Raw genomic sequence first — 13,271 nt, 5'->3', positions numbered from 1 at the left:
TTTGCCATATAGAAGAAACAACATGGAGCATGAACTATAAGACCTGTTATGGTTTATTATTATTATTAATATTATTATCATCATTATTATATACAAACAATGTTCAAACTACGATTTCATAAACTACATGTACTAGAATTCTAATTTACTCTGCTTGCTTGTTTTTAATGTCAGTAGGCATTGATCCATTTGAAAAAATGTAACTTTCTGAATTAAATGCACATTCCAATAATTGCCGGTGTCCGGGCCTGGTGAGGTTTCCCGTGTTGAGTCAAATTAAGCCGCAGGCTTCACTCCTGGTGGTGCCCTTCCGTCAATTCCTTTAAGTTTCAGCTTTGCAACCATACTTCCCCCGGAACCCAAAAGCTTTGGTTTCCCGGGAGCTGCCCGCCGAGTCATCGGAGGAACTTCGGCGGATCGCTAGCTGGCATCGTTTAGGGTTAGAACTAGGGCGGTATCTGATCGCCTTCGAACCTCTAACTTTCGTTCTTGATTAATGAAAACATACTTGGCAAATGCTTTCGCTTCGGTCCGTCTTGCGACGATCCAAGAATTTCGCCTCTAACGTCGCAATACGAATGCCCCCGCCTGTCCCTATTAATCATTACCTCGGGTTCCGAAAACCAACAAAATAGAACCGAGGTCCTATTCCATTATTCCATGCACACAGTATTCAGGCGCAGCCGGCCTGCTTTAAGCACTCTAATTTGTTCAAAGTAAACGTGCCGGCCCACCTCGACACTCAATGAAGAGCACCGCGGTAGGATTTCATTGGGGTCCGCCTACGGCGCGCAGGAACCGCACGCGGATAACCACGGCGGCCGCGCGCTTTCGACTCGCCACCACCGGCAGGCCGGGGGCTACAGTCCTTGGTTACACTTCATTTCTGTGAAAACAACACATCAATAGCACCTTCCATTTCAGCATTCAGTCTACAAGCCTCTAAATTCACTAAATGCCTCTACAATCCTCTCTTTGCAATTTGCTCTGTGGCCTCTTTTAGTTCCTTACTTTTTTTTTTTTTTATGCTATTTGTTCGGGGCATCGACCTAGAAAGATCTTTTGCCCCTACTTGCACCATATGTGAGGAACCTGCGTGTATTTTGTAAATGGCGGAAGTGTAAAGTGTGGTGAATGTGAGGAAAGGAACATTAAGGACGACACAAACACCCAGTCCCCAGGCCAGGGTTATTTATCATTTACAATTTTAAAACTCTGACCCGGCCGAGAATTGAACCCGGGGCCGCCGGGAGATAGGCGGATACGTTGCTCCCTACACTGTGGGGCCGGACTCCTTACCTCTTATCATTAAATCACTTAAAAAAACATGAATGTAACCATCACACTGCCTCGGTCTCCCTCTACTTCTCTCATCCTCCATGGCTGAGTTCATTATTCTCCTAGGTAACCTATCTTACTCCATTTGCCTCACATGCTCCCAACCACTGAGATCAATTTACAGTAGAACCTCGATAATTCGAAATCGGTTCATTCAAAATCTTGCCTAATTCGAATAATTCAAAGCACTCTCGTTCCCAGAAACATGAGGTACGGTTTTGCATGTTATTTAAATTGTTTAATTTGAAATACGGATAATTCGTAATTCGAAGAACAGTGTCAGTCCCGTTAATGAAATTCAGACTTTTAATTCGAAACTGTCTTTACATTATTAATAATCTTGACCATGATGGTCGGGATTGGATCCGTATTGACTTAGTAACAGTAAATATGTTGGAAGATGGTCCGCCTAGTCAATACTATTTATTTATTTACCTTTCACCTTAACATCTAGTACATGTTTCGAGAATATTATGCATTCTTTTCCTCAGCTAGTGGATTAAAATTCAGTATACAATAAGACCTGACTAAAATAGGGGGGGCCCCATTAAAAATTCAAAACAATGAGTATTACAATGTAACACTTAAAAATTTGGATAGTACAAACATAGAATTAAAATCCCATTTTGTCAAGTACAAATTAAAAACACAATATAGTAATGTCTAATTAAATACAACGTCTTGTGATGATATGCATTCACAGTGTCCTTGAAGTTGCCTTGCGTAATTCAAAAAAGTTGAGTTAGGAATGAATGAAATTGCATTAAAACTTGAAGTCCTGCCGATATCCACCGTTAATGGGTGTTAAAATGATGTCTATTTAAATTAAAATATTGGACACAGCGTCGTATAATGATGTGAATTTACAGTGTCCTAGGAATTGTAAAACTATCTTGCGTAGTTCGATTGCATTTGTACAAGAATAAATGAAGTTGCGTTGTCCTGCCATTATCTTCGGTTGATAGATGTATTATGCAGCCAGGTTGAAAATAGGTTAAAATGGTCTATAAAAAGGAAATGAAATAGAAATTAACAAAAATGCTCCGACATGAACAAATGAGAATACAATGGGGTGAAAATATTAAACCTTACCAGTGTGATGATGTAAATATTACGTGTGGCATGCATGTGTTAGATAGATGTGAAGGCACCTGATGTTGTATGGCAACTGGTTATGGAATTACATTGGGTTGCGTGGTGGAAGGAAAGAGGGGTGGAAGGAACCGCCCCTGATACTACAGTCATACTTCCCCCCTTATACGCTTGACATTAGGGTATTGGGTTACCAATTTAAATGGCAGATAATGGCAGGACTCCAAGTTTTAACGCAATTTCATTTATTCTTGTACAAATCCAATTGAACTACGCAAGATAGTATTACAATTCCTAGGACACCGTAAATTCACATCATTATACGACGCTGTGTCCAATATTTTAATTTAAATAGACATCATTTTAACACCCATTAACCGTGGATATCGGCAGGACTTCAAGTTTTAATGCAATTTCATTCATTCCTAACTCAACTTTTTCGAACTACGCAAGGCAACTTCAAGGACACTGTGAATGCATATCATCACAAGACGTTGTATTTAATTAGACATTACTATATTGTGTTTTTAATTTGTACTTGACAAAATGGGATTTTAATTCTATGTTTGTACTATCCAAATTTTTAAGTGTTACATTGTAATACTCATTGTTTTGAATTTTTAATGGGGGCCCCCCCTATTTTAGTCAGGTCTTATTGTATACTGAATTTTAATCCACTAGCTGAGGAAGAGAATGCATAATATTCTCGAAACATGTACTAGATGTTAAGGTAAAAGGTAAATAAATAAATAAATAAATAGTATTGACTAGGCGGACCATCTTCCAACATATTTACTGTTACTAAGTCAATATGGATCCAATCCCGACCATCATGGTCAAGATTATTAATAATGATTATGCCAGCCAGGCTAGAAAAATGATAAACAAATTTAAGAACACCAAGGTTAAAATTCTTAGTATTTCAAAAGACCTGAACTTTCTTAAGAAAAAGTAACGTTATACCTAAACATTTGAATTCCATACAAAAGAGAGGTAGATTGCTGCGTCATGAAATGAGAACATAGCGGAAAGTAAATCACTTGTGGATTAAAGATGAAATCAGGTTCTTACACCTTAAAAAAACAAAGCTGAACAACACGCTTTATGAATTACACCTACTCATCACTAGTCAAATTTCGACTCTGGAATGGGAGGAGGCGCAATTTAACATTGACCTCTCATTATTTACAATATTAAAGAAAAAAACAAGATATTCGAGATAGAAAATACCAGAGGCTCATTGAAGACAAATGCATCACCAAAGATGAAATGCGAAACAACAACACATACACGACAACACACACATTTTATCCGCCACTCAAAAACCTGACCAACGTTGATTTCAATGATGACGAAGTCAAAATCTTAAGTAAGGGTCCCAAACATAACTGGCTACACACGAGTAAGACTGTCCAAAATAGAGAACTAGTGAAACTGATAGCGGAATCTGTAGTAGCAATTGCAGAGGTACGTATGGACGAACAAGAGAACATGAGGTTCGAGGCTAAAAATAAAATTTGTAAAATAATGGAACATAAAACCATCGCAGATACCCACACAAATAACAATCTCCGAAAGATTAATAAGAAGATCAAAGATAATAACATAATTGTCACGAAGGCTGACAAGGGTAACACTATAGTTTTAATGAATAAAGATGATTACATCAGTAAAACGAATGATTTCTTGAAGGGAGACAACTTCCGTCAGATAAAGAAGGACCCCACTAACAACATGCAAAAGACTTTCAAACAAATTTTAGCTAACACTAATTTTTTGATGAATTCGAATGAAACAAAACGCTTGGTAAATATGAACCCAGGAAACTTCAGAAACAGTCCTACATATAAAACGGCCAAATTTGTACACACGTTTTTAAAGAAACATTACAGATTTAATGCAGATACAAGGCTCTGCAATACCATAGATTTTTGTGATAGGACAAAAAATTTAATTTTATCGCAATATAATACTATCCATAGCTTTGATGTGAAAGATATGTATTCAAATATTCCAATCACGGAGACTATCAACATTGTTAAGAACAACTTAAACACACATAGTTCGTTGAGTAAAGTAGAAATTGATGAATTCATCAACTTATTAAAGTTCATATTAGAAAACAACTTTTTTACTTTCAACAACAACGTGTACAAACAAGTTAATGGGTTGGCCATGGGATCACCAGCGTCTGGTATCCTTGCAGATATATTTATGGACCATATGGAATCTAATAAAATAGTCGGTAAAATAAAAGGATTAGACTTATGGTTAAGGTTTGTTGATGACACATTCGCTATTATTAACGAACAAGAACTCAAGCCAAACGAACTGTTAGACCAATTACACAACCTTGATAAACATATAATGTTTAAAATCGAGTCGGAAGATAATTAAAGTCTAAACTACCTAGACGTAACATTAACTAGAGACAATTAAAACCTGATTTACCAAGTATTTAGAAAACCTACAGTACACACACAGATGTTGTTATTAGGAAAGACTCGAACCACCCAGGAGAACATAAGAAAGCGGCATTTTACAGCTTCATCAATAGAGCAGTAAGAATACCATTAAACAGAAATGATTTTAATAAAGAGATAAACATTATACAAGATATTGCCAAAAGAAACGGTTACCCCAAAAGTTATGTCAATAGGATAAAGAGTAAGGTCGTGAATAGACCTAACGCTCTACTTGTAAATAAGGAAGAAAGAAAGAAATTCGCTACATTCACTTACATTAATAAACAATCATACAGTTTGGTTAAACTATTTAGGAAACACAATATCCATGTATCCTTTAGGACAGATAATAATAATAATAATAATAATAATAATAATAATAATAATAATAATTTATTGTTCAATTCAAATAGCCTAAACACCAACAGTAGGTTCAGTAAGTCAGGAGTATACAAACTGTCGTGCCAAGATTGCGGAAAAAAATATGTCGGACAGTCAGGTAGAAGTGTGGTGGTACGGTATAAAGAGCATGTCAATGCACGAAAACATTCTAGATACTCTGCAATGTGTGAACACATGCATGAAAGCAACCATCATTTCACAAATATTGAACGTGATATGACTTTATTACATTCATTAAGCAAAGGCAAACAAATTAATGCCCTAGAGAAATTAGAAATATACAAATTGCAAAAATTGGATAATGAGAACAGCCTAAATGAACACATTGCAGAAGACAATCAGTTGTTTAAATTGGTAACCCAATGATGTCAAGCGTGTAAGGGGGGAAGTATGACTGTAGTATCAGGGGCGGTTCCTTCCACCCCTCTTTCCTTCCACCACGCAACCCAATGTAATTCCGTAACCAGTTGCCATACATCAGGTGCCTTCACATCTATCTAACACATGCATGCCACACATAATATTTACATTATCACACTGGTAAGGTTTAATATTTTTACCCCGTCCTAGGACACCGTAAATTCACATCATTATACGACGCTGTGTCCAATATTTTAATTTAAATAGACATCATTTTAACACCCATTAACCGTGGATATCGGCAGGACTTCAAGTTTTAATGCAATTTCATTCATTCCTAACTCAACTTTTTCGAACTACGCAAGGCAACTTCAAGGACACTGTGAATGCATATCATCACAAGACGTTGTATTTAATTAGACATTACTATATCGTGTTTTTAATTTGTACTTGACAAAATGGGATTTTAATTCTATGTTTGTACTATCCAAATTTTTAAGTGTTACATTGTAATACTCATTGTTTTGAATTTTTAATGCCCCCCTCCCTATTTTAGTCGGGTCTTATTGTATACTGAATTTTAATCCACTAGCTGAGAATGAGAATGCATAATATTCTCGAAACATGTACTAGATGTTAAGGTGAAAGGTAAATAAATAAATAGCATTGACTAGGTGGACCATCTTCCAACATATTTACTGTCTTTACATTTGGAAAAAAAAAAAAAATTTACAGTAATTTATATTCAGAATTCTCAGAGTCATTAAAAAACACGTCTCCCGGAACGTGCAGGGGTAACTTTCCGCAGTTTCACCCACTTCGGCGTGCCTACAATGTGCTTCATATCTGCTAAGTTTGAGTGGAATCATAATTATTTTTTATTCGGGAGTTTAAGGAACGCCACAATATCACGTAGCAGGCAGTGTGCGGAGAGGTAAAATCCGCGAACGCTGGCGATGCCGACAGTGGGCGAAAAAGCGTGGCTTATATAATCAATTCGTATGCATCAAACAATATTGTCAATTCCGATGAAACTGCTTTTTTTTTTTTTTTTTTATGCTGAGGCCAAACGGACTTATGGTTTTAAAGGAGAGAATTGCTAGCTGGGAATTGTACTGTGTTGTAATGCAGTGCACACAGAAGCGAGAGACTTCCTTCCCCCATCACAGGAAAGTTAGAAAAGCCACGATGTTTTAAGGGCGGCGGGCACTTTCCGTTCAAATACAAGGCATCTAAAAATGGAAACAGTACAGTAATCCAAGAGACAAAGCATTTCCACAGGGTAGCCTGCATAATTTGTCCTCGTCTTTGAATCATGATTTTTTTTTCCTTTCGTTGCGTGAGGTTATATTTGCCATTGTTTTATCCAAAAGCATTATTTGAATAATGTAAGTGCACCTTATTGGATACATTTCTGAAATAGTTTTTCCATAGTATTTGAAAAGTTTAAACTGGGAATCAAGGTGATTGCATGCATTAATGGGTCTTATTAGTTCCATGGCGGGAAATTGTACAAGTATAGTCACTGTACTGTTGCTGTAATGCGGACAGAAACAAGAGACTTTCTCCCCTCATCATAGGAAATGTAACCGGTACTTCAGCGGCCACACCAAACATAGTTAAAGGGAGGAAAGTAAATGCAATTACACGGTACCTAAGACACTACACTCACAATAAAACATGTGATAAACTACGCAGAACTCTGTCGAAAACAACACTGATAAATATCATTGAGGGCAACTTGATGATAATAAACCAGGAACGTGGAAAGGAGACTGGAAAACCTTACCAGGGGCCATGGAGGTGCAAAGGTTGCGGTTTTCAGAAAAGCCAACAGTGGTCTCTTGTTTTCAAAATATTATTTACAAAATCGGCCATACAAATTAACTTCCGAACAAATTCATCTGTACACCAAATCTAGATACACACTACCAAGACTTAGACGTTCTTTGACAAATATAGTTGAGATGTTCCTAGACAATAGCTTTGCCTTGAGTTCAAAGAGTTAAGCAAATACATCTCAGTACAAATCAAATTCTACAAATACAATATTGAGGGTAAGAGGAAACACAAAATACTATTACATTTTAGAGTGAAATCAAAACTTGCTTTTCACAACATATGATCAAAAGAGTGGCGATTAGGGCAAACTCCTGTGATACACCAACAAAAAGTAAATGGAACTTAAAACCGAACAGAAAACGACAGTGCTTACCCTAAAGGGGCCCATAGACGTGCAATATTATTGCGCAAAATGGATTGTACAATATATTGTTAGCTGCCATTAGACGTACAATATTATTGCACAAAAATTGAGTTTGTGCAATAAATAGAATCGTGTGGAGATAATATTGATAGTTGTGCAATATATTGTCAAAGCGGTCATAGACGTACAATATGCCTTGCAATATACAGGGTGAAGCATAATTCGCGCACTCGGGCGTCGCAGCGCGACTCCTCACATGCCAGCAATAAAAAAAATGTCTCTTACAAAATTTCGTCTTGCAAGTATATCCGGCAGAAAAACTACGTTGAAGAGTAGCAATCTGGCAACACTGTAACCACATGTATGATAACTACCCCTGTCAACAGGTGCTAGTCGTACTGTACAGTTGGTGCAGTGGATAGAGTTTTGGGTTACCATGCAGGAGGTCGAGTGGTCGATCCTGGGTTCAGGCGTATGTTTTTTCTTTCGTAAATGTAGTCCAGGTGGTATGGTATCTGGCATCTTAATCGTCAACAGCGATTGCAGTGGGTCCTCTAGAAACCATTTGCACTTACATACTACGATCCAAGAAATGGACGAACAATCGTTTTCATTGGTCAGCTTTGAAAGGCGCCCTTTCCACATCGTGAGCGTGAATTTATTCGCAGCACTTCATCTACTAGATGTGAAACCTGTTTGTTTCAGCTGTCTATTTCTTATTAGTCTAACCAGGTATTTGTTGTTTCAGCGTTACAAAATGTTGTAAATGCAGGATACGTCACCTCACAAACGGTGTCTTACTGTATTACAGTAGGTAATGTCAGATGGAAATTAGCAAATAAAAAATGCGCCTCAACCCAGGATCGAACCATCGACCTCCTGCATGCCAGCCAAAAACTCTACCCACTGCACCAACTGTATAGCACGACGAGAACGTGCTGACAGCGGTAGTTACCCTACATATGGTTACAGTGTTGCCAGATTGCTACTCTTCAACGTCCGTTTTCTACCGGATATACTCGCAAGACGAAATTTTGTAAGAGACATTTTTTTATTGCTGGCATGTGAGGAGTCGCGCTGTGACGCCCGAGTGCGCGAATTACGCTTCACCCTGTATAGTCAGTCCATGCCGGTATTTTATTTGGTGATTATATTGAGTAACACTGATCTTTGCTGCGTTTTGATCGCCGTGGGCGTAAGTGCCAAAAAGAAGCAGAAACGGAAAAGAAGCACAAGGACCAAACAGTGGTTTCTAGACAGAGAAAAGTACACTCATGAAAATTTACTCAATGAACTGAGAAAATGGGAACCAAATGATTTTCGAAACTTCCTGCGCATGAATGGTGAATTGTATGAGGAAATCCTCGCTTTGCTCTTAGCGTCCCACAAAGCCGGAAGGCCATGGTACATTTCGATAAACTCCAAAATGAACCTTTTCTCCTCCTTTTTTGCCTGCCATCACAATACCTTCTCCAACGCTTGTTGACACCAGCTGGCGGGAGGATGGGATATTGCACAATATTGCCAACACACAGCACAGTATTTTGCGATTTGCGCAATATATTTCAAACTTTCTTGATTTCATACAATATATTGCACAACCCTTCAATATTAAATACACACTATCAATTTTATTGCACAAACCCCGATATTGCGCAATAATATTGCACATCTATGGGCCCCTTAAGGTAGCCCATGCTGGTACCGAGGAGACGTTCACGACGTCAAAAACTTCGGCAGGCCAAGACCAAGACGGCTCAGAGACTTAAGACCTCTCACGAAATGCTGCATAGGCCCTTTTAAAGGGAAATCTGGCCTTGGAGTAGCTAGTCAGAACACAGGAGTTGTCCAGATTGACCAGTCACAACTCTTTTTGCGTTTGCAATCTTTAAATCACTTTCTCAAATGCATACTATCGCGAATCTTCCATTTCCAGAATAGTAAGAACATATTTCTTGAACGCATAACTAACAAAGGCCAACACACCCTGTTCAAAAATTCGTGTCACGAACTTTCTGGACTGTTCCAGTTAATATAGAAATGTAATCTATTAGTTACAAATACAATGTGTTACAAAAATATTTACACTGTACAGGTTAGGTAGTTACATGGAATACAAATAAAATATTCTATCACCACACTTCAGATCATACAGAAGATATTACCAAAGCACAAGATTTACAAATAAAATCTCGTACAAACACTTTCCACTTCCAATATATAATTCTACACCTGTGTCATCTTCCTCCCCCCGAAAGTCGAGCCATGCTCGACCATTATCATACTATTACTGGAGGGAAAGGCGATCACTTCTGGAAACGTTCTCACTATAGTATAGATTTGTGAAGATACATGACAGTCATCTCACAACAACCAAATTTTCTTTAAGTTGACTTCCAACAATAAACAAAAAGAAACTGCCACTACACCAGAGGTCCTTTAAGTAGCCTGGAGTTTATGGTTTACCAATAAATGTCCACGTGGATAATCATACTATACTTCAAAATGCGTTGTAAAATTGCTTCGACTATTTCCACTCTTTCCACAGGAAGGATGTACACTCATTCTTTATACCCAAAAGTCAGTAATCCAGAACCTTTTCGCTTTCTTGTAAGGCAGTGTTCAAACCCTCCTTCTTAGGCAAGTTATGGTCTAAGTATCTTGCACCACTTTTTCACACCAGTCATAGAATTGAGTTTGCACCGCTAGGCCACAGGTTCTAGCTGATGATGTGGCTGCCGACATGTCCGTTTGCCGCCAGCCTCTATTCAATTTCAGTCCAAACCAGGTAGCTAGGTAAGTTGCAGTCCAGTGGTATCGTGCACCAAATAAGCAGATGGGTGAGACACCGTCCAGTCGGACTGCCTCCATTAGAACGTTCGTCACAGGATTGTGCTGCCAGATGGTAGCACCCAAGGTACACAGTGTGCCTCCTAACTTGGCACTTTAGTTTGCCGTCAGAAGAAGCTGGTCACTGCAGCCACTGTAACATAAACCAAACTGCAGCAGACAGGGGAATACTTGAGGCAAAACTATGCTGCTGGGCTCACAAAGATCTTGCAATGAGTATGCAGTAGGGGCCCCCCTCGCCCACCAGGGATATTAGGGCACCTAGCCCCGGGGTAAGCACTATTTATAATCCATTCTTTGTCTGTTGCACCATCGAGAAACAGTTGGATGTATTTTTTTTTTTAACTCCGATTTAGAGTCGACCCATCCAAGATCAGGCCTTAAGGTACATATGATTTCAAAATCATTCCATGGGCTGTGAGTTTACGGAAACACCAAAACATTCTGTTGATTTTTGGTAAAATTTATAGACCCTTTGTAAAACATCCATGTAATTTAAAGTATTTTTGTTGGGTACACACATACTTTTGCTTAAACTTGAGGTAAGAGAGCAAATTAATGTTTCCTATGGGGTTGCCTTGGAGTTGGCACTTTGCTGCCACTCATCTCCACTATTTAATGATACTATCTTGACTCACAGAATACCACAACAGGCTGCATATGGATCAGAGAAATAAGAAAGGATCTGAAGGAAATTGCCCTTACAGTAGAAGACACCACAAATAGAACAAAAATATGCAGGACACAAACATCCACTTCACACTCACAAGAAAATCTCACAACACAAATATTTCGAACACCAGAAAGTGCATGAATATTGGAACACATGAAAAAGTACTAGGAGAACCCAAGGTCCAAACAGCTCCTTCGAAGAGACTTGGACAATGGACTGAAGTGATCTTATGCAGTCATAAAATTGAAAGAAAGAAGAAATGTGATTGTCAGTGTTGGCATGCTGCCAGTACTGTGGTCTCACTCTTCCTTAAATAGTTGCCACATTCTTCTCCCTAGAGCTTGAGAGTTATTCAGCAAATTTAACCTGGTGGTTACATTTATATTAGCTTTCACTTGTCAGAGTTGGTCAGGTTTTGAAATGAGGAGGTGAGGCAGGAAGCTGAGATTAAGACATCTTCATTAAACAGAGTTGGCACATCCAAAATACGGTGGATCAGACACATTACGAGGATGGAGCCTACGAGAACATCCGGAGTATACTGGGAAAGAGAGATAGAAGGAAAATACCTGGATGGATATGGTCAAGACTGATATTGCAGCCAGGGAAGGACTTTTGATGATGTCATGAAGGAAAAGACTTGTTGTAGTCATGGATGATGATTGAAAAGTGAAGAAAATCTTGGGTTTGATCGGCAAACATTCAGCCAAAGTAATTATGATTGTTTTCAGCAATTGTAAAAATGCTAGTGTGTCCATGACAAGTAAAGCAGCTAGTTATTGAATAGAGTAAACAAATTCTATAACCTACCTTGTTGACCATGATCAGTGATGGGAAGAGTACAACAAAAAAGTAATTGGGCCCGATTACAGTTACCTGATTTGTTCTCGTTCTTGTTGTTGTTCTCGTCGTCATCGTCGTTAGTCCATAAACTGGTTTGATGTAGCTTTCCATGCCACCCTATCCTGTGCTAATCTCTTCATTTCTAGGTAACTACTACATTGTAATTTACTCTAATCTGTTTGTTATATTCATACCTTGGTATACCCCTGCCGTTTTTACCACCTACACTTCCCTCAAAAACTAACTGAACAAGTTGTGTGTGTCTTTGTCCTATCATTATGTCTCTCTTTCTGGTCAATTTTCACCAAATCAATCTCCTCTCACCAATTCGATTCAGTATGTCCTCATTTGTAATTCAATCTACCCATCTCACCTTCAGCATTCTTCTGTAATGCCACATTTCAAACACTTCTATTCTCTTTCATTCTGAACTGAGAAATATTTTACTCAGTATTACCAATTACTTTTTCAACAAATAATCAGTAAAATTACAATTAGTTGACAGAATGTTAGTCTTTTTCTTGCATTGGGCTGGAATAATACAAAAGTTTGCAAGGAAAAGATATCACATCATTTTTTTTTGTTTTTTTTGTTTTTTCAGCATAGAGACATTAAGTGGCTATCATCACTAGATGAGACTAAACATGATACTTCGTAATTTTCAAAATCATCTTTTTCCATCATTTTTAATTTTTGACTACTTTTAACATTTCAAATAATTTGTCAATAATTTGTAAATAAATTAATTGATTCTTCAAATTTCCATCTCTAATCCTGGATGTCTTAAGGGGAAAGGAACATTTTTGCATGATCTAAGAAGGCACCCTACAGGGGCATTTGAAGGAATACCTGTGTTATATTTTAAGAACATTGTTGGAATATTATTGAAAGTACTGGAGAAGTAAGTACGTACTTCATCCTGAACTGGTGAACTGGATCATCTGTAGTAGATCTGAAAATGTTATCCTTATCATCATTTATCTTTCTTTCCCTGTTTCTGCTTCCATGCAGTGTATTCAGTTACTAGAATGTAACAATTATT

At 38.0% G+C, this 13,271-nt stretch overlaps 1 protein-coding gene across 2 annotated transcripts in view; it reads left to right on the top strand.

The window, feature by feature from the left end:
• Positions 1-13,271, top strand: part of swm (Zinc finger protein swm) — a 503,429-nt gene that overhangs the window by 399,662 nt on the left and 90,496 nt on the right. The gene's annotated exons all lie outside the window — the stretch shown is intronic.

The sequence above is a fragment of the Anabrus simplex genome, chromosome 1 (genome assembly GCF_040414725.1).
Source record: "Anabrus simplex isolate iqAnaSimp1 chromosome 1, ASM4041472v1, whole genome shotgun sequence".
Taxonomy (NCBI): Eukaryota; Metazoa; Arthropoda; class Insecta; order Orthoptera; family Tettigoniidae; genus Anabrus; species Anabrus simplex.
This window is presented reverse-complemented; position numbering and strand designations above follow the sequence as displayed.